Here is a 24,361-nt window from a genome sequence, read left to right as displayed (position 1 = left end):
ATATATAGATTCCCCTTATCACTCCAAAACGTCACATGCTAGTTCTAATATCGTAGTCTTCCGCTTAGAATCCTGAACACACAAGGTTTCCAGATCCGGTTGGCAACAGACCATAGATCCGAACAAATGATATCATATATGGCAAACATATATCATTTTGCACATAAAATCATCTTAGACATCTTTCCTAAAATATACTAGTGCTCGTGTCTAAAATATGGTAGACACTCATCTCACGATCATCACTTATCATTTTTAGTTTAAGTCTAGAAATCCTACAAATTCATAGTTCGCTTAAAAAAATGCTCTGATACCAACTGTGACATCCCCAATTTTTACGCCCTGTAAATACCGATTTCGTTTATGCTTTTAAAATAAAATTACAGTAATATTTCACAAAGTGTTGCGGAATTTGTCCCCAAAACAAAATATGATAAAAAAATATTTATCAAAGCATTTCTTAACGGAATGTATTTTCATTTCATTACAAAACTCGGGATGTCCACATCGATACAGACCAAAAGCATAAATTGTACAATATAGGCATTACAACAATTATTTACGTCTACTAGCCTATAATCCAAAATCTCTCGTCGTCATCCAACTATGCTTTTGTTCCACTACCTGTAATACAGAAAGTTGAGTGAGTCAGGCTTAGCAGACTGGTGAGCATATAGGGTTTTCAACCCACAAATAATAAATTTATTAATTTCATTAACCAACAATAAATTTATTAATTTCATCAACCAATAATAACCTTGATTACCCATTCCAGTTATTCTCACTTTATGTCCCCAAACACCTATCACAAGGGACCTAGTCTAAGGATCGTCATCGGGATGGACAATACTGCTGAGGGGATTCCTCAGCCATATATGTTCGTAAGGCAATCACGAAGGAATGGAGTACACCAGTGAACATATTGTTCACCAACACCTACAGGTTGCGAGCCTGCTAGTTTTCCACTGGACTGTCTAGAAAGGTTCGGCGTCATCATCTATACTCCGCTAGATGACTGGAACAACAACAACAACATCGATGCCACTCATCATTTTACACACATCAACTGTTTCATCTACCTATGTTATACCCAATATATTTGTAGATAAAAATACATATACAGTTTAAATCATTCTAAACATGTATAAAATTTCATTCAGCATCCATTTCAAATAAACAAATAGTATATATACACATAACACATATTTTATATAAAAATACTTCATATTTATGTGTAAGATGAAAGTGACCACACACTCACCTGATAAGACGGTGATTGGACAACACTTCGTCCCTTAAAACAATCTTTTTTGATGAAACCGGAATGTTTTCTAAAGAACTGGGCTTAACGCGGGCAGAGTTTCAACTCGAAAAACTCTTTTTTTTTCTTGGAGACTTCAGGCTGTCCGGGCTTTCTTCGGGTGCTAGGATGGTACCCTTGGCTTTGGGGGTTTAGGATAGGCTAAAAGGGAGTAGAGAGTGAAAGAGAGAAGGATTTTGTAACATTACCTCGCTGGCTTCACATGCTATTTATAGGAGGTTGATGCCTCGCATTACGTTGGGTGTAACTTCCTAGTACACGGGGCGTATTGTCTTGCAAGGTTCTATGCTAGGCGTACTCACATACGTTGGGCGTAGGAGTGGATTACTTCGAACGTGTTCATCAACGTGTCAAGTATGCGAACGGTGTATGGTGGGAAAATTCTGGATCGAGCAAATATAAGTACGCTGGGCGTATAGACCTCATACGCTGGACGTAGTGGCTACGTGCCTTCTATTTGGTTTCCAGGCTTCGGATGTGCCAAAGCTACTAACACGTATCGAAGCTAGTCCGAGTACACTGTGCGTACTCTTTTGTACACGGGGTGTACTCCTTCGCGAATTTATTTTTCATCTTCAAAAATTCATAACTTTCGTATACGAGCTCCGTTTTTGACGTTCTTTATATCCATGCATAGGTGAGATTATACTTTACAACTTTCGTTTAGACTCTGTCGGCTATTTTTGACTTCATTTTTAATATTTTATTTTTAACAGGTCAGGACAGGAAAAATCCGTTAAAAATTCATAACTTCTTCATCCGACGTCCGTTTTTGTCTGTCTTTTTACTTTTAAACTATTATCGACAAGATCTTCGATTCTCGTTTAGATTGTGTCGGCTAAAAATCACTCGATCTATAATTCGGATTTCAAGCTGTATATTGTTATGCCAAATCTTAGAAAATTAATAACTTCCTCATACGAAGTTAGATTTAGACATTCTTTTCATGCAACACTCTGGGTTTAACATGTACTACAACTTTCGTTTTGATCGCTAAGACTAAAAAACACTTTATCGCAAACTCACTTTTAACGTCACACAGTGTCATGCCGGTTCTGTCGCAAAACTTCGACATGTCATAACTTCTTCGTTATAGCTTAGATTTCGGTATTCTTTATATCTCTGGAATCCTTGTTTTGACCACTACAACTTTCTTCATGGATATCTGGTTTATCTAACATTTTATTTTTGACGCTTATTTTTATCATTAATTTATTAAATCATAATAATTAAGTATAAAACATATAATACTCAAATAATTCATTTTTATTATTTCAAAACGAGTTACAAAGGTTGACTTAGACTATTACATCATTATTAATGTGTAACCTAGAAACACGGACGTTACAATTTATTGGTCCAAAACAAGTTCATATTCTTCTTACTATCATTAAAAGCCCAAATAGGACAACCAAAACAAATAATCCATAATCACTACCAGAATATTTGGATTTAGCTACTAAAAATTTCCGATGATTTTGTTTTGTGGGAAATTTTCGTCTAATTTCCTACACCCTTACAACAAAAATAGAATCTAACAAAAATCCAACAAAATCCCTACGGAATTAGATACTATACATAGTCCGTTGGAAACCCGTTAGAAGTTTCCTACAAAATACCAAAGAACAATTAATTAATATTTAAAATGAAAAACTCTCTTGAAACTTGGTAGGAAATATAACAGCTGGAATGAAAGTTTTTTTCCATCTTTTCTTTTTGATTTTCCCTCTTTGTTTTGCCTTCCCTCCTTTTTTTTAATATTATCATTTTAATAAATATAATAATTAAAAATTCATATTATTATTAATATAAATATAATTATTATTATTTTATTTTGTTATTAATGTAAATATAACAAATAATATTATTATTTTTTTATTGTTATTGTTATTATTTTCTTATCAAATTTATTTTTATTAATATTTTTAATATATATAACTATATTGTTTTATTAAAATTAGGCTTACTATAATTATATTATTATTATCATTGTTATTAATATTAGGTTTACCATATGTATAACTAATTAACTAGACATACGATATATGTACACATGCTAATAATAAAAAATATAAAAAAATAATAAAGTTATTAATAGTTATAAGTTTGTATAGTAATAATTATAATAATAAAACTATTAATAATAAATCTAATAATCATATTTATGTCACCATATAGTATAATATTATATATATAATATATAATATTTGAAAAGTCTTTTTAATCTTAAAAGGAAAGACGCAATACATCACCCACACGGAATCACACTCCAAAATCAATATATAATATTTATATTTTTTTCTTTTGCTTTAGTTGGAAATTTGTCGGAAAGTTCCAACGAAATTCCCACAAAAGACATGCAATATTCGTCTAGGTTTGTGTACTGATGGGTTTTGTCCAAATAGTTCATATGGAAGCGCGTGTTCATGTTGGCCGGTTTTTATTACGGTTTACAACCTACCTCCTTGGTTATCTTTCAAACATGAGTACATGCAAATTCCTTTGCTCATTCCTGGGAAGAAGAATCCAGGGCAAAATATAGATGTTTTTCTACAACCTTTAGTAGATGAGCTAAAAATGTTGTTCACTGATGGCATCGAAACTTATGATGCTTATCGAAAGAACAATTTTCAAATGAGGGACGTACTGTTATGGATAGGTAGTGACTTCCCAGCTTATGCAATGTTATCTGGTTGGAGCTCGCATGGGAAGTTAGCTTGTCCGTATTGTTCATATAAATCATGATCATTTTGGCTTTCAGAAGGGAGGAAACCGTGTTGGTTTGACTGTCATAGAAAACATTTACCTAATAGACACAACTTCACCAAAGATCAGATTAATTTTATGAAAAACAATAAAGTGAAGGGAAGGGTACCCATTCCATACCCATCTGGAGATGAAATTTGGGAGACAGTCCGACATTTCAACACTGTTTACAATGGCACTCCGTATGGTCCAAAGTATATAAAATCGGATGGGTTCGGGGTTACATATAATTGGGTAAAGAGGAGCATCATTTGGGAGCTTCCATATTGGCGTAAATTATTGATTCAGCACAAACTCGATATGATGCTTATCGTGAAAAATGTGTTTAAAAATGTGTTTCACACAAATATAGGAACCCCCAAATCCAAAGACCATTTGAATGCAAGAAAAGATATTGAAAAGCATTGTGACATACCTCTTTTAAACCCAATCCGTGAAAACAATGTCAAGATTACCCTAAATAAAGGAGATTACACTTTAGAGAAGGACGACGTTAAAAAAAGTGTGTGCATGGTTGAAAAAAGTTAAATTTCCAGACGGGTATGCATCAAATATAGGGAACTGTGTGAATATCAACTACACTAGCTTTTATCTCTTTAAAATTCATGACTATCATGTGTTCATGCAACGCCTGCTTCCACTTGCTATAAGGGGGTTTGTTCCAAAAGAGATTTATGAAGTTGTAATAGAGTTATGCACTTTCTTTCGGGTCTTATGCTAAAAAACATTGCATTTGGAAGACTTAGGTAACATGAAGCGCAATATAGTTCAAACCATCTACAAGTTAGAACAAATATTCCCTCTTGGTTTCTTTGATTCTATGGAACACGTAGTAATTCATCTAGATGATGAAGCTATTCTTGGTGGTCCAGTGCAATATAGATGGATGTACCAATATGAGAGGTAAATACAATGTTTTAATGTTATTCAATATTCTAAACAAGTTTATTTTCTATATTTTAACACATTTTTGATAATTTCTAAACATAGGAAGTTGGGCATGATAAAAAAAAGAATTAGAAACAAAGCGAGGGTTGAAGGTTCAATTGTTAAGGAACATCTTGTGTATGAGAATGCTACATATTGTTCTCTATACTTTGACCCAAAGATTGAGACACGTCATAATCAAGAGCCACATAATTTCGGACCACAACATCCCGCTGGAGAATCTTTACTAAGCGTGTTTGCCTGTCCTTCTAGAAGATTATATGAAAATGGTGGAAAGGAAAGAGTCTTGTCTGAGGATGAACTTCACAAGGCACACACGTATGTTCTACTAAACTGTGTAGAACTCACCTCTTACATCATCGAGTTTGATAGAGTGGCTGAACAAATATATATGGGTGAAGAGGTTTCGAGTCTTAGAGATAAAAATTTTGCTCAATGGTTTGCACAACGGGTAAGTAAAACCAAATAAGTTGTAGTTATTTATACTAGTACATCATTAACCAACACTATGCATGCATGTTATGATGGGTTTTGGCCATAAGAACATTCTTATGTGCACATACAAACCCTAATGCTTGGATCTAGGTTTCTCTAATTGAACATGCAATATATCCAAGACTTTGATTGATAGATCTAGCATAATAACATAAGAAATCAGATCTAAAAGAATACCTTGAATTACTTGCTTGAATCTTCTTGTCCTTGGAGCTTAGAGTCACAAATGTCACTCCTCTAATGGTTTACAAACACCAACTAGCAAAAGGATGATTTGATAGAGATGGAAGGGTGAGAAAATCGGAAAGGGTTTCTCCAATACCAAGGGTGCCGATTTTCTTAGCCTTATGGGTGTATTTATACTAGTGAGCATCCTAGGGTTTCACCCTTAAAACCCTAATTGGATAACTTAGGCTCTAAGCAGTCCAATTTCCTTATGATAAGCCTTTGGAAGATTTGTAGGCTTATCCAAACCCTAAAATCCATCCACCTCTTATCCCTAAGGAGTCACTGCTCAAAATACAACTATCACACAATTGACAGTTTATGCTCGTTTATTTAATTATCTCTTTAAGTCACCAAATTAATTCATAATTAATTTCTGACTTATATTAATCAAATAACAATATTAGTATTCCTTATATTATTCTCATAATATATTAATAATATTTCTTCTCTCATTATAAAGCATCCTGTCAAGTTGCTATGGTGAAGGCAACCCAAAAGAACCATGCTCAATCGGGTCAAATACTTACCAAATATAGTTGCAGCCTTAGATACTATTCCAATAGTCTCCCACTTGGATAAGTCTAGTAACTATATATACCGATTAGCAATCGTAGCACTCAAAGACGCTGTCAAACTCTGATCTTATCAATTTTGTCCTTTAGGTAAGGGATCGTATAGTCCTCTGTTTAGATATCGTCCGGACAATTCTATGGAACCAATTGTCCAACAGTTGGTTTCTTGATATCGGATTTATTCGACATAGAACTTAATCGAACACATCAATTTAGTTCTGACCGGACTCGACACATAAGTCAAATCAAATCATCAAGCGGTCGAGATATCGCTTTTACCCTCTTAGGATAAAAGTAACAGATAAACTTCGACTTATATGCATTTACTTATTCATTAATCAATTATACACAACAAGGCATTTTATAACATCAATTTACTGATGCGGTTTCGCATTATCAATGTACAACCAATTAACAAATAACGAACCATATATCTAGGTTTTAAGACCATATGATATTATCGTCTTGCGATCAACCTTTTTTTCGTCAAATTCCATAAGGTGATTCCAGCAAGCGCGGGTTTGTTCCAATGCTCAAAACTAGTTCATAAGCACTCATGAACGTTGCAGCAAACTTTTGCTATGTTTAATACCATTTAGACAATCTACACACCAATTCATGACAATCTTCATTCATACCTACTTCCAACATATGAACGATTGTGGATCGTTTGAATAATCCGATTATTCCAAATAAACTCAATTATTCTGGAAGTCAAAACATGCAAAATGAAACAATAGTTAAACATTTAACATAAGACAGTAACTTTACTTATAAATAATACTCCTTTTTTTTATTCATCAAATGTTAAATTACATTTATCTATTATAAGTTTCTAAAATTATTTAATCTAATCTAATATCATCTCTTAGCCCAATACTCCTAGCATGCTGCAAATGCTTAACCCTACTCAGTCCCTTCGTAAGCGGATCTGCTGGGTTATCTCTTGATGATATCCTCCTCACCACGAGGTGTCCCTTTTCTACTCGATGTCTAATAAAATGATATTTTCTGTCGATATGACGAGATCTACCATGATCCCTCGGTTCCTTGGTCAAGGCAACCGCTCCTTCATTATCACAGAAAATTTCCATAGGCTCCTTTATGGTAGGCACAACTCCAAGATCACCAATGAAGTTCTTCAACCAGATTGCCTCCTTCGACGCTTTTCTCGCTGCAATGTACTCTGATTCGCACGTTGAATCAGCTACGGTTTCCTGCTAAGAGTAAAGACCCAGCCCGACTGCGAACGAAAGTTGTCCATATCGGTTTGAAAGCTGGCGTCACTATACCCTCACACCTTCAAGTCATCACTCCCCCTGAGGACTAAAAACCATTCCTTGGTGCTCCGAAGGTACTTAAGGATATTCTTGACCACGATCCAATGGGCTCTGCCAGGGTTCCCTTGATATCTACTAACCATGCTCAAAGCAAAGGCTACATTAGGGCGAGTACAAGTCATATGATACATGATTGAGCCAACTGCGGAAGCGTATCGTACTCGGCTCATCTCTGCTATCTCGGCTTCGGTACTCGGACTTTGAGTCATACTCAACTTGGCATTACTTTGTATTGGTAATTCTCCCTTCTTCGAATTTTCCATACTAAAACGTTTTAGTACTTTATCTAAGTAAGTGTTCTGACTGAGTCCTATTAGTCTCTTACTTCTTTCTCTCACTATCCTTATTCCTAAAATATAGGAAGCCTCTCCGAGGTCCTTCATAGCGAAACACTTCCCGAGCCAGAACTTAATCTCCTGCAGAGTCGGGATGTCGTTTCCTATGAGCAGTATGTCATCTACATACAAAACGAGAAAGCTAACTATACTCCCACTGGATTTGACATATACACATGATTCATCTTCGCTTCGTACAAATCCAAACTCTTTGACTTTCTCATCGAAGCAAAGATTCCATCTGCGAGACGCTTGTTTAAGTCCATAAATGGACTTCTCAAGCTTACACACTCTATTTGGATGCTTCGGATCAACAAAACCCTCTGGCTGAGCCATGTAAACATCCTCAGCCAACTTCCCATTAAGGAAAGCGGTCTTGACATCCATTTGTCAAATCTCATAATCATGAAATGCGGCAATTGCTTGCATCACTCTAATAGACTTTATCTTCGCTACTGGTGAGAAGGTCTCATCATAGTCAACTCCGAGAGTTTGAGTAAAGCCCTTCGCAACCAATCGCGCCTTATATGTGTGTACGTTTCCATCCACGTCGATCTTGTTCTTGAAGATCCATTTTCACCCAACGGTCTTACGTCCGGGCACATTATCAACCAAATTCCAAACTTGGTTATCATACATGGATTGGATCTCGCTGTCCATTGCCTCTTTCCATTTTTCAGACTCTGGGCCTGCCATGGCTTCCTTAAAGCTATTAGGTTTATCTAGATTTATTAGTGTACCATCACTAATATATGTGTCCCCTTCGGTAGTAATATGAAAACCATGCAACTGGGGTTGAACTCTAACTCTTTCGGAACGTCTTAGAGGTAAGGACTGGTCAATAGGTTCAACCGGAGTTTCCTCCTCGGGTTGATTGCCAGCGGTAAAGGTTCCTTCATCAATCGATTCTTGAATCTCTTCAAGCTCGATTTTCCTCCCACTATCTCCTTGGCTTATGAGTTCTCGTTCTCGGAAAACCCCTCTCCTCGCAATGAAGATAACATTGTCACTCGGTCTATAGAAGAGATATCCAAAGGATTTCTACGGGTAGCCGATGAAAATACATTACTCACTACGAGGTTCAAGCTTGTCGTGAGTATCTCATCTTACGAAAGCCTCGCAACCCCAAACCTTTATATGTGCTAACGTGGGAGCTTTCCCTGTCCACATCTCGTGAGGTGTTTTGGCAACCTTCTTCGTAGGGACTTGGTTAAGGATATGGGTGGCAGTCTCTAAGGCATACCCCCAGAATGAGATAGATAGTGAAGCACGACTCATCATAGAACGAACCATGTCTAACAAAGTTCGATTATGCGTTTCTGCCACACCATTCAAATGTGGTGTCCTAGGTGGCGTCAATTGTGAAACTATTCCACATTCTTTGAGACAGTCGTGGAATTCAAGACTTAGGTACTCTCCTCCTCGATCGGATCGACGAATCTTGATTTTCCTGCCCAATTGATTCTCCACTTCATTTTTGAACTCTTTGAACTTTTCAAACGTTTCTAACTTTTTCTTGATTAAGTAAATATACCCATATCTACTATAGTCATCGGTAAAAGTCACATAGAAGCGGTTCCCATCCTTTGTGGTTGATCTAAAGGGTCCACATACATCGGTATGTATGAGGTCCAATAAACCCTCACCCCTTTCACATGTGCTAGTGAAGGGTGACTTGGTCATCTTTCCAAGTAAACAAGATTCACATGTATCATCTTCCCTAAGGTCGAATGACTCCAACACTCCATCCTTTTGGAGTTGGGCAATGCGCTTCTTGTTGACATGTCCAAGACGACAATCCCACAAGGATGCTCTATCCATACTATTGGAAGAATCCATGTACAAAACATCATTTCCTAGGTTATCTATAATCATAACTGTTTCATAAATTCCATTACATGGCATTGCTATAAGACACCATTTAGATAAGCATAAATAGAAGCATTCTCATTATTAAAAGAAAATCTAAATCCTTGTCTAAACAAACCATGAAACAAAATGATGTTTATTGCCATTTATGGCGAGTAGCAACAATTCTCCAAATCTAAACATAATCCATTACTAAGCACTAATGAATACACTCTAATCTTGGTCACAGGTGATGATCTTCTGTTCCCCATGATTAGATATATTCTTCCATGCTCCACATCCCTATTTCTTCTTAGTCCCTATAATTCAGAACAAATGTGGTAACCACACCCAGTATCGATGACCCAAGAAATAGCATGAGATGAATCATTAGATTTAATTGTGTAAATACCTACGAAAGACGGCTTGATCTTTCCTTCCTTGATGGCTTGCAGGTATTCTCGGCAACTTCTCTTCCAATGCCATATTTTGTGGTAATGGTGGCACTCTGCCTCCTTTGGGTTTGAGATGGGCTTAGTAGGATCAAGTTTGGTCCCACTAGAAGAGGAAACATCTCAGGACTTTCCCTTACGGTGGATCTTAGACGGAGCCTTCCTCTTCATGCCCCTTCCCTGCTCAATAGCCAAAACGGGAGCAGCGGGTCGATTGGGAGTTGGTGCAACAGACTTGTCCGTGAGGTTGCTCTCAGCAACCCTTAGGAGACCTTGGAGTTTACTTAGGGTGACCTCTTCCTTGTTCATGTGGTAGGTCATACTAAATTGGTTGTAACACGGAGGCAAGGAATGAAGTACCATGTCGATAGCCAAATCTTCCCCAAAGTCGACATTCAACTTGCGAAGACGATCGATGTACCTTTGCAACTTTTGCAAGTGTACGGTTAGAGATTCTCCATGACTCATTTTAGCAGAGATCATGTGACATCCCCAAAATCACGGCCAGAAAAGACCGGTTTTGTTTATACTTTATTTCAAAATCAGAGTTATCTTTTAATAAAAGGGTTGCGGAATTTGTCCCAAAACAATAATATGATAAAGATTTATCAAAATCATTTCCATGGAAATGTATTTCATTAAAAGACTCGGGATGTCATGTTCGTACAGATCAAAAGTATAAACAGTACAATATAAGCCTTACTACATTATTTCATATCTACAGGCCTATATCCGTAATCCCTCGTCCAAAACATCACACCTATGCTCATGCGCCATTACCTGTAATGCATAAAGATGAGTGGGTCAGGCTTGGGAGCCTGGTGAGCACATAGGGTTTTCAACCCACAATAAATAAGTTTATTAATTTCATCAATCAACAATAACCCGATTACCCGTTCCCGTTATCCTCACTTTACGTCCCTAAACACCTATCATAAGGGACCTAGCCTAAGGATCATCATCGGGACGAACACTACTGCTAAGGGGATTCCTCAGCAATAAATGTCCTAATAGGCAACCATGTGGGGGATGGAGTACACCGGTGAACACATCGTTCACAACACCTACAGGTTGCGAGCCTGCTAGCGTTCCACTGGACTGTCTAGAAGAGTCCGTGGTCGTCATCTATACTCCGCTAGATGACTGGATCAACAACAACAACATCGAGGCCTCTCATCATTTTATCACACATCACCTATTACATCTACCCATGTTTTACCCCAACATTTTCGTAGATATAAAATACATATACAGTTTAAATCATTGAAAACATGTATAACAACGTTCATCTAGCATAGATAGCAAGTATTCAGATAATATGCACACATAGCACGTAATTTATATAAAATACTTCATATCTATGTGTAAGTTGAAGGTAACTATGCACTCACCGGAAAAGGTGGTGATTCTGAACTCAGACAGCGCTTCGCTTCTTAAAAAGAATTTTTCTTCGACGAAACCTAGTATTATTACCACTAGAGTTTAGTTTATTATTCGTCGAGACTAATTAATAGTCTAGCTATTATTATTATTATATAAGCGTCAAAAAAATACTTATATAACCCATAATAATAGCCCAAGTATTTATTATAAGTTCCTAATAACGTTACTATAATTAAATAAAAGTTATATTAAAAATAGCGTAGGCGTAGCTCACTTACAGCGGGTTTTATAGAAAACCGGGCTTTGCTTGGAGCAGCGTTCCTGAGCCGAAAATCTCTTCTTCTCAGAGCCTTCGAGCACTCCGGGGCTTCCGCCTCGTGCTAGGGAGGTTCCCTAGGCTTTTCGGGGGATTTCGGGGCTAGAGAGAGGTTCTAGAGAGAGAGAGAGAGTAAAGAGAAGAAAGAATGGGAAAGGTGCGAAGAAAATGAGGGTGAGAGAGGTGGTATTTATAGGGTGAAATGTGGCTGAACTTGGTGCCACATGTCACCATCTGGTGGCAAGCCTTGGGGAGAAAGCAATGGCCAAGATTGTGCCACATCACCCATTTTCGCACAGCACACTTCCGACTTCTAAAATCCGTAACTTTCACATACGACCTCCGTTTTTGACTTTCTTTATATCCACGCGTAGGTAATAATAAGATCTACAACTTTCATTTTGACACCGTCAGCTAATTCTCGAGCGATCTTAAATTTAACAGTACAAGGAGATTATACTGTTAAACGTCTGCGTAAAATTAATAACTTCTACATACGGACTCTGTTTTTGTCTGTCTTTTTACCGTTGATTTCCTATTAATGAGATCTTCAACTCTCATTTACGTTGCGTAAGCCAAAAACCGCTCGAACTAAAATTCGAGTTTCAGGCCGTGCACTGCTAAGCCGAATCTTAGAAAAATCATAACTTCTTCATACGAAGTCAGATTTGGGCGTTCTTTTTATCGATGTTCTTAGTTTAACATATTCTACGACTTTTTTTTAGATTGCTAAGGCTAAAAAGTCTTCTATCGTAAATTCACTATTTACGTCTCCCGGTGTCGTGCCGGTTTTGCCGTAAAACTTCGTCGGGCCATAACTTCTTCGTTATAGCTCGGATTTCGGCATTCTTTATATGTACGGAAACCTTGAAACATATTCTACAACTTTATGTAGAGATATCGGGATTATCTCACACTTTAATTTTGACGCTCATTTTTATTCTTTATTAATTATACATTTATAATTAAATAATAAACACATAAACACACATAATTCACATAATACTCAAATATTTCATATTTATTACTTCAAAAAGAGTTACAATAGTTGACCTAGATTATTACATTGACAAAAATGCTTAGCCCTGAAAACCTGGGCGTTACAATTCTCACCCCCTTAGGATGATTCCGTCCCGGAATCATGCATCAGCAAATAGATGTGGATAGCGACTCATCATGTCATCCTCTGTTTCCCAAGTGGGATTCGGCCCATTCGAATGTTTCCATCGGACTAGCACCAAGTCGACCATCTTGCGTCGTAACTTCTTAGTCTTACGGTCAATAATTGCCTCAGGCTCTTCGATCAGCCTTTTATTCTCATCCATCCTTAATTCCGAGATTGGAATTATGTCGGGAACATCTCCCATGAATTTCCTCAAATAACACACATGGAAGGTGTTATGAATACCATTGAGTTCTTCGGGCAATTCCAACTTGTAAGCTTGGTTCCCAATCCTCTGAAGAACTTTGAATGGTCCAATAAACCTTGGACTCAACTTTCCTCGTTTCCCAAATCGTATAAGTCCCTTCCACGGTGAGACTTTAAGTAAAACGGAATCCCCAACTTCGAAGGTTATCGGTCGTCTTTTCTTGTCGGCATAGCTCTTCTGATGATCCTGAGCTGCTAACATTCTTTCCCTAATCACCTTCAATTTCTCAGCAGTCTCATGGACTATCTCGGGGCCCATAAACTGCTTCTCTCCGGCTTCAAGCCAACAAGACGGCGTACGACACTTCTGCCCATACAAGGCTTGATAAGGAGCCATCTTGATGCTCGAGTGATAACTATTGTTGTAGGAAAATTCTACCAGAGGTAAGTGCTCGTCCCAATTCCCTTGGAATTCGAGGGTACATGCTCTCAGCATATCTTCCAACGTCTGAATCGTTCTTTCACTCTGACCATCAGTTTGCGGATGGTAAGCAGTACTCAAACACAACTTTGTACCCAACTCCTCTTGTAGACTCCTCCAAAACCTCGATGTGAAACGACTATCACGATCTGACACAATAGTAAGAGGGACACCGTGAAGTCTTACAATTTCCTTCACGTAAGCATTTGCGAGCTTATCCATAGACCACTTCTCGTTGGCTGCTATGAAGTGTGCACTCTTGGTGAAACAATCCACGACTACCCAAATCATGTCGTGACCATTCTTCGTTCTGGGCAGTTTAGTCACAAAATCCATGGTGATGTCTTCCCATTTTCCCATGGGTATAGGTAAGGGTTCTAAAATCCCATACGGTTTTTGATGTTGTGCCTTAACCCTCGCACATGTTACGCACTCAGCCACATACTTCGCAACATCGAGCTTCATCGTCGGCCACCAGTAGTAGGGTTTTAGGTCCCTATACATTTTAGTGCTACCGGGATGAATCGAGTACATGGTCTTGTGTGCTTCTTCCATTAGAAGATCTCTTATTCCTCCCGTCTTAGGTACCCAAATTCGATCTTGGAATACCTTCAGTCCTCGACTGTTCGTACCGAACACTAACGTTTTTCCCAAACGTTCTTCCTTTCGGTTATTCTTTTCTAAGGCTTCTTCTTGAGCTTTCCTGATACTTTCCACAATCATCGAGACGACTTCAATTCTTAACGCTCTTGGCCTTTTTCTTTCAAGATTGACTTTCCGACTGAGAGCATCAACAACAATATTTGCTTTACCTGGGTGGTAAAGTATCTCACAGTCGTAGTCCTTGAGAAGTTCTAGCCAGCATCGTTGCCTCATGTTCAACTCCTTCTGATTAAAGAGATATTGGAGGCTCTTATGATCAGTGAAGAGCTTGCACTTCGTGCCGTAGAGGTAATGCCACCATATCTTTAAGGCAAATACTACCGCTGCCAACTCCAGATCATGAGTGGGGTAGTTCTTTTCGTGCTCTTTCAATTGTCGAGATGCGTATGCTATCACCTTTTCTCTTTGGGTCAGAACACAACCTAACCCGACTCCAGATGCATCACTATAAACTGCGAAATCTTCGACTCCATCGGGTAGAGAAAGTATCGGCGCTTCACATAACTTCTTCTTTAGCTTCTCGAACGCCTCATCATGTTTCTCACTCCATGTATACGTAGCTCCTTTATGGGTCAAAGCTGTTAATGGAGCAGCTATCAAAGAAAAGCCTTGGATAAATCGTCGGTAATATCCGGCTAATCCTAGAAAGCTTCGAATCTCCGTGGGATTCTTCGGACGTTCCCACTTCATTACAGCTTCGATCTTGGCAGGGTCAACCATTATTCCCTCCTGGTTAACAACATGACCCAAGAATTGGACTTCCCGTATCCAAAAGTCGCATTTGGAGAACTTTGCAAAAAGCTTCTCCTTCTTTAACACCTCCAACACTTCTCGTAGATGCTTGCCGTGCTCCTCCTGGCTTTTCGAGTATATGAGAATGTCGTTGATGAACACTATCACGGATTTATCGAGGAATGGTTTACAAACCCTATTCATCAAATCCATGAATGCTGCGGGAGCATTGGTTAGTCCGAACGACATAACCAAGAACTCGTAGTGTCCATATCTTGTTCTGAATGCAGTCTTCTCAATATCCTGCTCTCTCACCTTCAGATGATGATATCCTGACCTAAGATCGATCTTTGAGAAGTAGCTTGAACCTTGCAGCTGATCGAATAGGTCATCAATCCTCGGCAATGGATACTTGTTCTTCACCGTTGCCTTATTCAGCTCTCGGTAGTCTATGCACATCCTCATGCTTCCGTCCTTCTTCTTCACGAATAACACCGGAGCTCCCTAGGGTGATGAACTAGGTCGAATGAAACCGCTGTCCAACAGCTCCTGAAGTTGCGTCATGATCTCCTTCATCTCCGTCGGTGCTAATCGGTAAGGTGCCTTTGCTATCGGTGTTGTTCCTGGTAATAAGTCTATACGAAATTCTACTTGCCTATCAGGTGGTAATCCGGGAAGATCTTCGGGAAAGACTTCCGGATAATCGCACACAACCGGTATATTCTGCACCTCTTTCTTTTCCTTCTTAGCATCGATTACGAATGCCAAGTATGATGCACATCCTTTGGACAAACATTTTCTGGCTTTCATCAAGGAGATGATTCCAGATTTCACTCTGCGTTTGTCCCCGTACACCATAAATGATTCCTTTCCGGGTGGGTTTATCCTAACTATCTTCTTTCGGCATAATATCTCGGCATCGTTGGCGCTAAGCCAATCCATACCCAAAACGATGTCGAAACCGTTTAACTCTATGGGTAATAGTTCCTCATGGAATTCGTTTCCGTTTAGGTTAATGACGATGTTCCTAATACGATTACTAACAGGTACGAATTTGCCACTGGCAACTTCTACAATCAGGGCATTATCTAGTTTTTCTACAGGCAATGCTAATCTTCCACCAAATTTATGCGATACAAAGGAGTAATTGGCTCCGGAATCAAATAGTATATTTGCAGGTAAACCATTTACAAGAAAGGTACCTGAAGCGACGTCTGCTGCCTCCTTTGCAGCCTCGAGCGTCATCTGGAAGGCTCTCGCCTTCGGCTTTGGTGGTATGTTGGGTCTTCCTGCCTCCTTCTTCTTCGGGCAGTCCTTCAAAATGTGCCATTCTTCATAACACCCATAACAGGCCTTCTGGTTGAGGGTGCATTCGTTGGCATAGTGCCCAGGCTTTCCGCATTTGTAACAAGTGACTCCTCCATCACACTTCCCAAAGTGCTTCTTCTTGCACTTGTCACACCACTTTGCTTCTGATCCTCCTCCTCTCGAACCAGACTTCGAGAATCTTCCTTTCTTACCGGACCTCGAGGATCCATCAAATTTCCGTTTCTCTCCCACTTCCACTCTCTCCAGACCCTTTTCTCGTATCTGGGTCTCCACATTCTTAGCAGCCCAGATGGCAGCTTTCAGAGTGGTAGTTTGCTTGACCATTGGACCGAAGTCTGCTGGTAATCCGAGGGCAAATTTGTTAACCTTGGAGAGTTCAGTTGGGACGAGGTGAGGAACAAGCTTCATTTTCTCAGTAAAGCTTGCAGCGTATTCAGTAACGCTCATCCTCCCCTTCTTCAGACTCTGGAATTCGTTGTTGATCTCCAGAAGATCCTGCTCAGAGCAGTATTGCATCTTTAACTGTACCAGAAAATCCTCCCACGACATCTTGCTTGCTTCACCTTTGGGCATTGAATCAGCTAGTAGCTTCCACCAGCTTAGTACTCCAGATTTCAATAGAGGAACTGCAAGAGCAGTCTTCTGCCTATTGCTACACTCGCAACTCTCAAACATTGTCTCCATCTCAGAGATCCAGTTCATGACTTCCACCGGCGTCGGGCTTCCGGATAGACTCGGTGGCTTGGATGCCATGAAATCCTTGTATTTGCATCCACGTCCATCATTTCCTCCATCCTGGTGGTTTTGCCTAACTATCGGTGGGTTGGCTTGACCAATAGTCCCACTGTAGTTTCCTTCTTCAGTCTGCCCTTCGTTCAACTCGGGCTGTTCGAGCTGAATAGTCGCTTCCTCTCGATTTTGCTGGAGCAAACGCCTGGTTTCCTCCATTTGACGATCCAACATTGCCTGGATCATCGCTTGCACTCCGGCCATCGTTATTGGTCCGGCAGCGGCTTCCACAACTGGTATTTGCTCGATCACGGGGGGTTGGTGTCCGTTCCCATTTGCGTTTACGTTTCCGCTACGGGTCCTTACCATCTTGATCCATACACCGAATAAGGTGAATTCAGATCTTTATTTAGGAGAGACGTTTTAAATCGTCCTTATCACTCCGAAACGTTTACATGCTAGTTCTAATATCGTAGTCGTACATTTAGAATCCAAAACACATAAGGTTTCCAGATCCGGTCGGCAACAGACCATAGATCCGAACAAAATAACGGCATATCATGCATAAAGCATTTAGCACATAAAAGCATTTTAGGCACAATTCCTAAAATAAGCTAGTACTCACACCTCACAATCATCGCTTAGCATTCTAAGTTTAAGTCTAGAAATCCTACAAATTCCTAGTTCGCTTAAACTAATGCTCTGATACCAACTGTGACATCCCCAAAATCACGGCCAGAAAAGACCGGTTTTGTTTATACTTTATTTCAAAATCAGAGTTATCTTTTAATAAAAGGGTTGCGGAATTTGTCCCAAAACAATAATATGATAAAGATTTATCAAAATCATTTCCATGGAAATGTATTTCATTAAAAGACTCGGGATGTCATGTTCGTACAGATCAAAAGTATAAACAGTACAATATAAGCCTTACTACATTATTTCATATCTACAGGCCTATATCCGTAATCCCTCGTCCAAAACATCACACCTATGCTCATGCGCCATTACCTGTAATGCATAAAGCTGAGTGGGTCAGGCTTGGGAGCCTGGTGAGCACATAGGGTTTTCAACCCACAATAAGTAAGTTTATTAATTTCATCAATCAACAATAACCCGATTACCCGTTCCCGTTATCCTCACTTTACGTCCCTAAACACCTATCATAAGGGACCTAGCCTAAGGATCATCATCGGGACGAACACTACTGCTAAGGGGATTCCTCAGCAATAAATGTCCTAATAGGCAACCATGTGGGGGATGGAGTACACCGGTGAACACATCGTTCACAACACCTACAGGTTGCGAGCCTGCTAGCGTTCCACTGGACTGTCTAGAAGAGTCCGTGGTCGTCATCTATACTCCGCTAGATGACTGGATCAACAACAACAACATCGAGGCCTCTCATCATTTTATCACACATCACCTATTACATCTACCCATGTTTTACCCCAACATTTTCGTAGATATAAAATACATATACAGTTTAAATCATTGAAAACATGTATAACAACGTTCATCTAGCATAGATAGCAAGTATTCAGATAATATGCACACATAGCACGTAATTTATATAAAATACTTCATATCTATGTGTAAGTTGAAGGTAACTATGCACTCACCGGAAAAGGTGGTGATTCCGAACTCAGACAGCGCTTCGCTTCTTAAAAAGAATTTTTCTTCGACGAAACCTAGTATTATTACCACTAGAGTTTAGTTTATTATTCGTCGAGACTAATTAATAGTCTAGCTATTATTATTATTATATAAGCGTCAAAAAAATACTTATATAACCCATAATAATAGCCCAAGTATTTATTATAAGTTCCTAATAACGTTACTATAATTAAATAAAAGTTATATTAAAAATAGCGTAGACGTAGCTCACTTACAGCGGGTTTTATAGAAAACCGGGCTTTGCTTGGAGCAGCGTTCCTGAGCCGAAAAGCTCTTCTTCTCAGAGCCTTCGAGCACTCCGGGGCTTCCGCCTCGTGCTAGGGAGGTTCCCTAGGCTTTTCGGGGGATTTCGGGGCTAGAGAGAGGTTCTAGAGAGAGAGAGAGAGTAAAGAGAAGAAAGAATGGGAAAGGTGTGAAGAAAATGAGGGTGAGAGAGGTGGTATTTATAGGGTGAAATGTGGCTGAACTTGGTGCCACATGTCACCATCTGGTGGCAAGCCTTGGGGAGAAAGCAATGGCCAAGATTGTGCCACATCACCCATTTTCGCACAGCACACTTCCGACTTCTAAAATCCGTAACTTTCACATACGACCTCCGTTTTTGACGTTCTTTATATCCACGCGTAGGTAATAATAAGATCTACAACTTTCATTTTGACACCGTCAGCTAATTCTCGACCGATCTTAAATTTAACAGTACAAGGAGATTATACTGTTAAACGTCTGCGTAAAATTAATAACTTCTACATACGGACTCTGTTTTTGTCTGTCTTTTTACCGTTGATTTCCTATTAATGAGATCTTCAACTCTCATTTACGTTGCGTAAGCCAAAAACCGCTCGAACTAAAATTCGAGTTTCAGGCCGTGCACTGCTAAGCCGAATCTTAGAAAAATCATAACTTCTTCATACGAAGTCAGATTTGGGCGTTCTTTTTATCGATGTTCTTAGTTTAACATATTCTACGACTTTTTTTTAGATTGCTAAGGCTAAAAAGTCTTCTATCGTAAATTCACTATTTACGTCTCCCGGTGTCGTGCCGGTTTTGCCGTAAAACTTCGTCGGGCCATAACTTCTTCGTTATAGCTCGGATTTCGGCATTCTTTATATGTACGGAAACCTTGAAACATATTCTACAACTTTATGTAGAGATATCGGGATTATCTCACACTTTAATTTTGACGCTCATTTTTATTCTTTATTAATTATACATTTATAATTAAATAATAAACACATAAACACACATAATTCACATAATACTCAAATATTTCATATTTATTACTTCAAAAAGAGTTACAATAGTTGACCTAGACTATTACATTGACAAAAATGCTTAGCCCTGAAAACCTGGGCGTTACAGATCATGTTAGTAAAGATATCGTAACGTTCCTGCCTTGCGTTTTGATGGTATCTCTCCAATAAGTTTTGATGCATTTCGTATGGATACATGTCCTCATAGGACTTTTGGAATTCGGAGTTCATAGTGGCTATCATGATGCAATGAACCTTCGTTGCATCACGCTTATGAGTTTCAAAAGCGGTGATTTCAGCCGGAGTAGCGATTTCTGGATTGATCTTTTCGAGCTTTTCGTCGAGGACATACTCCTTGTCCTCGTGGCGAGCAATCGTGCGAATGTATCTTATCCATTCGATAAAGTTCATTCCATCGAAAGTCACCTTTTGGCAAAGGCTCATCAATGTGAATGAACTAGCAGCAGCGTTGTTCGCGTTCGACATCTCGTAACGTTCCTGCCTTGCATTTTGATGGTATCTCTCCAATAAGTCTTGATGCATTTCGTACGGATACATGTCCTCATAGGACTTTTGGAATTCGGAGTTCATAGTGGCTATCATGATGCAATGAACCTTCATTGCATCACGCTCATGAGTTTCAAACGCGGTGATTTCAGCCGGAGTAGCGATTTCTGGATTGATCTTTTCGAACTTTTCATCGAGGACATACTCCTTGTCCTCGTAGCGAGCAATCGTGCAAATGTATCTTATCCATTCACTAAAGTTCGTTCCATCGAAAGTCACCTTTTGGCAAAGGCTCATCAATGTGAATGAACTAGCAACAGCATTGTTCGCGTTTGACATCTACAATTAGAAAGGACAAAGATTGATTAGAATTTGAATCCCTAATTATCACCCAATAAGGAAAAATTAGGGCTAGGATCAAACAACATTATTTACATATTAGAAAAGGGATGCCGTAATCCAACATGCAAACAATTTGAAGGTAAGTGAATGACGATTCACTAATTCTCCACCATGAAAAAATTACCTATAAGTTTTAAACGCATTGAGAATTCCTAGGTTTCGATGAGATTCATTGAAATTTTCAATGTCATGTTTAAATCTTGATATGTCCCTCTCGTTTGTGACTGGGATGCCGAGGATCACATAGTGGGTGTGAATAACCATGCAAATCTACATGGTGCCTTCATTGTAACAATCACCTATTCAATGTGCCGGTAAACCACACACGCTCCACCGAACTATGATAAACAATGAATCACCCTTTGCAACCTATGCTTAAAATCAATTAGTGTGCCGGTAAACCACACACGCTCCACTAACTTCTTAGCAAGGGTGCAAAGTGTAATTTCATGGGATTGCATCAATTCACTTCTCCTAAAGTAACTACGATTGGGAATTTTGAAAAAAAAAAGATATAGTTACTTTGTATTTAATATTATACTTTTAACGAGGAGATAGAGTTTCCCTATCCTACCCGTTCGACTAACGACCTTCCACCGATCAAGCAAGCGGTGGGTGTGAGTGTACACCCATTAAGCACCATTTTATAGGCAACAACCTTATACCCACCTTATAGACCGGCTTCATCAATGAGGCCTACTAACAGTAAGACTAGCATTTTAATTATACATACATACACACACACACATATATATATATATATATATATATATATATATATATATATATATATATATATATATATGTATGTATGTATGTATATATATTAAGCTTGTAATCATATAAAGTATAGGGTTGAATTTTAAACTTGTAAAATTCTGGGGTTTGAAATTTAAATTGTCCAAATTAAACTTTTAATCACAAAAACTAAATTTCAAAACTTGAGGGTTACTTTTAAACTTTTTAAAACATAAAGGATCAAATAACAAATAATTTAAATTAACCATTTAATCTCATAATTATCCATAATTGATGTTTCTTGCAAAACAATTAACCAATTTAATTAAAATAATTAATCAATTATCACATAAGGAAATTATTATTCAATTAATTGGTAATTATCTTGAATTAGGTCAAGGATATACTCATATATATATATATATATATATATATATATATATATATATATATATATATATATATATATATATATATATATATATATATATATATATGATGAAATCGGATTTATATTGACTCATTAAGATAAAGGCAAGTTTCCTTAAGATAAACAGCAAGAAATCCCGTAATTAACTCCTCCTGACGCTCGGACTCGTCGAGTACCACAATGGACTCGTCGAGTTGAGGCCTACTCGCCGAGTCCACTATGGGACTCCCCGAGTTCATCAGGCAGATTGACAAAAATCGAATTTTGAAATTAACAATCAAGCAACCAATGCATCAATTCAATAGAAACCAATCAAGACTCTGATACCACTGATGGGTTTTGGCCATAAGAACATTCCTATGTGCACATACAAATCCTAATGCTTGGATCTAGGTTTCTCTAATTGAACATGCAATATATCCAAGACTTTGATTGATAGATCTAGCATAATAACATAAGAAATCGAATCTAAAAGAATACCTTGAATTACTTGCTTGAATCTTCTTGTCCTTGGAGCTTAGAGTCACAAATGTCACTCCTCTAATGGTTTACAAACACCAACTAGCAAAAGGATGATTTGATAGAGATGGAAGGGTGAGAAAATCGGAAAGGGTTTCTCCAATACCAAGGGTGCCGATTTTCTTAGCCTTATGGGTGTATTTATACTAGTGAGCATCCTAGGGTTTCACCCTTAAAACCCTAATTGGATAACTTAGGCTCTAAGCAATCCAATCTCCTTATGATAATACTTTGGAAGATTTGTAGGCTTATCCAAACCCTAAAATCCGTCCACCCCTTATCCCTAAGGAGTCACTGCTCAAAATACAACTATCACACAATTGACAGTTTATGCCCCTTTATTCAATTAATCTCTTTAAATCACCAAATTAATTCCTAATTAATTTCTGACTTGTATTAATCAAATAACAATATTATTATTCCTTATATTATTCTCATAATATATTGATAATATCTCTTCTCTCATTATAAATCATCCTGTCAAGTTGCTATGGTGAAGGCAACCCAAAAGGACCATGCTCAATCGGGTCAAATACTTACCAAATATAGTTGCAGCCTTAGACACTATTCCAACATGTTATTCAATGTAGATATCTGATGGAAGTGCTAAATATTTGGAGATTTTAGCAAGTAAACCATAAAAAAAAAAGCAATATGTCATAATGGGTACTTCGTAAATGGTTATAAGTTCCACACACAGGGCTATGGTGAGACACTGTGTGACGTGTAATTATGGGTTATGCGTGAGAGGGGAGATGTATAACTCCGAAGAATCTGACTACTATGGCTTACTGGATGAGATACTAGAGCTTAAGTATTTTGGCAGTGGGCGTTCAACTATTGTAATGTTTAATTGTACTTGGTTTGATAATGAAAAAAGTGTAGTATTTAATAAAAATAAGATGGTTGATGTCAAACCAAAGTCACGACTTCAAACTAACGACCCGTTTTGTTTAGCATCTCAAGCGGAACAAGTGTTTTACACACCATACCCTGCGGTAACAAGGGATATAGAGGATTTGAGGTAGTTGTCAAGATAAAACCACGAGGTGTATATGAAGTCACCGAAGCTCAAAATGAAGATGCAAACAATGATGACATGAGAGAAGGAATCTTTCAAATTGATAAACGGTTTGAGTTACCAGATGAAATAACTAGTAGTGAACGCCTATGCCTCGTTACAAATACCAATGCAACTCAGCAAGTAAGTGACAATGAAGATGAAGAATCTGAACCAGGAGAATTTGATGTTGAAGAAGAGGAAGAAGCAGGCAATGATGAAGATGAAGTGGTTTACTATAATCTTTTAGATTTAGATCAAGATGAATCTGATTCTTAGGAACACTGTTTGATGTACTATTTACACTATTTGTGATTGTTCATATGGTATGATCATTATTATTTTATCAATTTTAATATTTTTAGTTATTTATCTAGCCATTATTGTTTTACGAAACACAGGGCGCATATTGATGTCGAATCGTGGAGTTGTTTGTAAACCTAGCCGTCAAGGTTCTAAGGGCAATCATCA

The sequence above is a fragment of the Lactuca saligna genome, chromosome 5 (genome assembly GCF_052625555.1).
Source record: "Lactuca saligna cultivar CGN05327 chromosome 5, ASM5262555v1, whole genome shotgun sequence".
Lineage (NCBI taxonomy): Eukaryota > Viridiplantae > Streptophyta > Magnoliopsida > Asterales > Asteraceae > Lactuca > Lactuca saligna.
Note: the sequence above shows the minus strand (reverse complement) of the source record.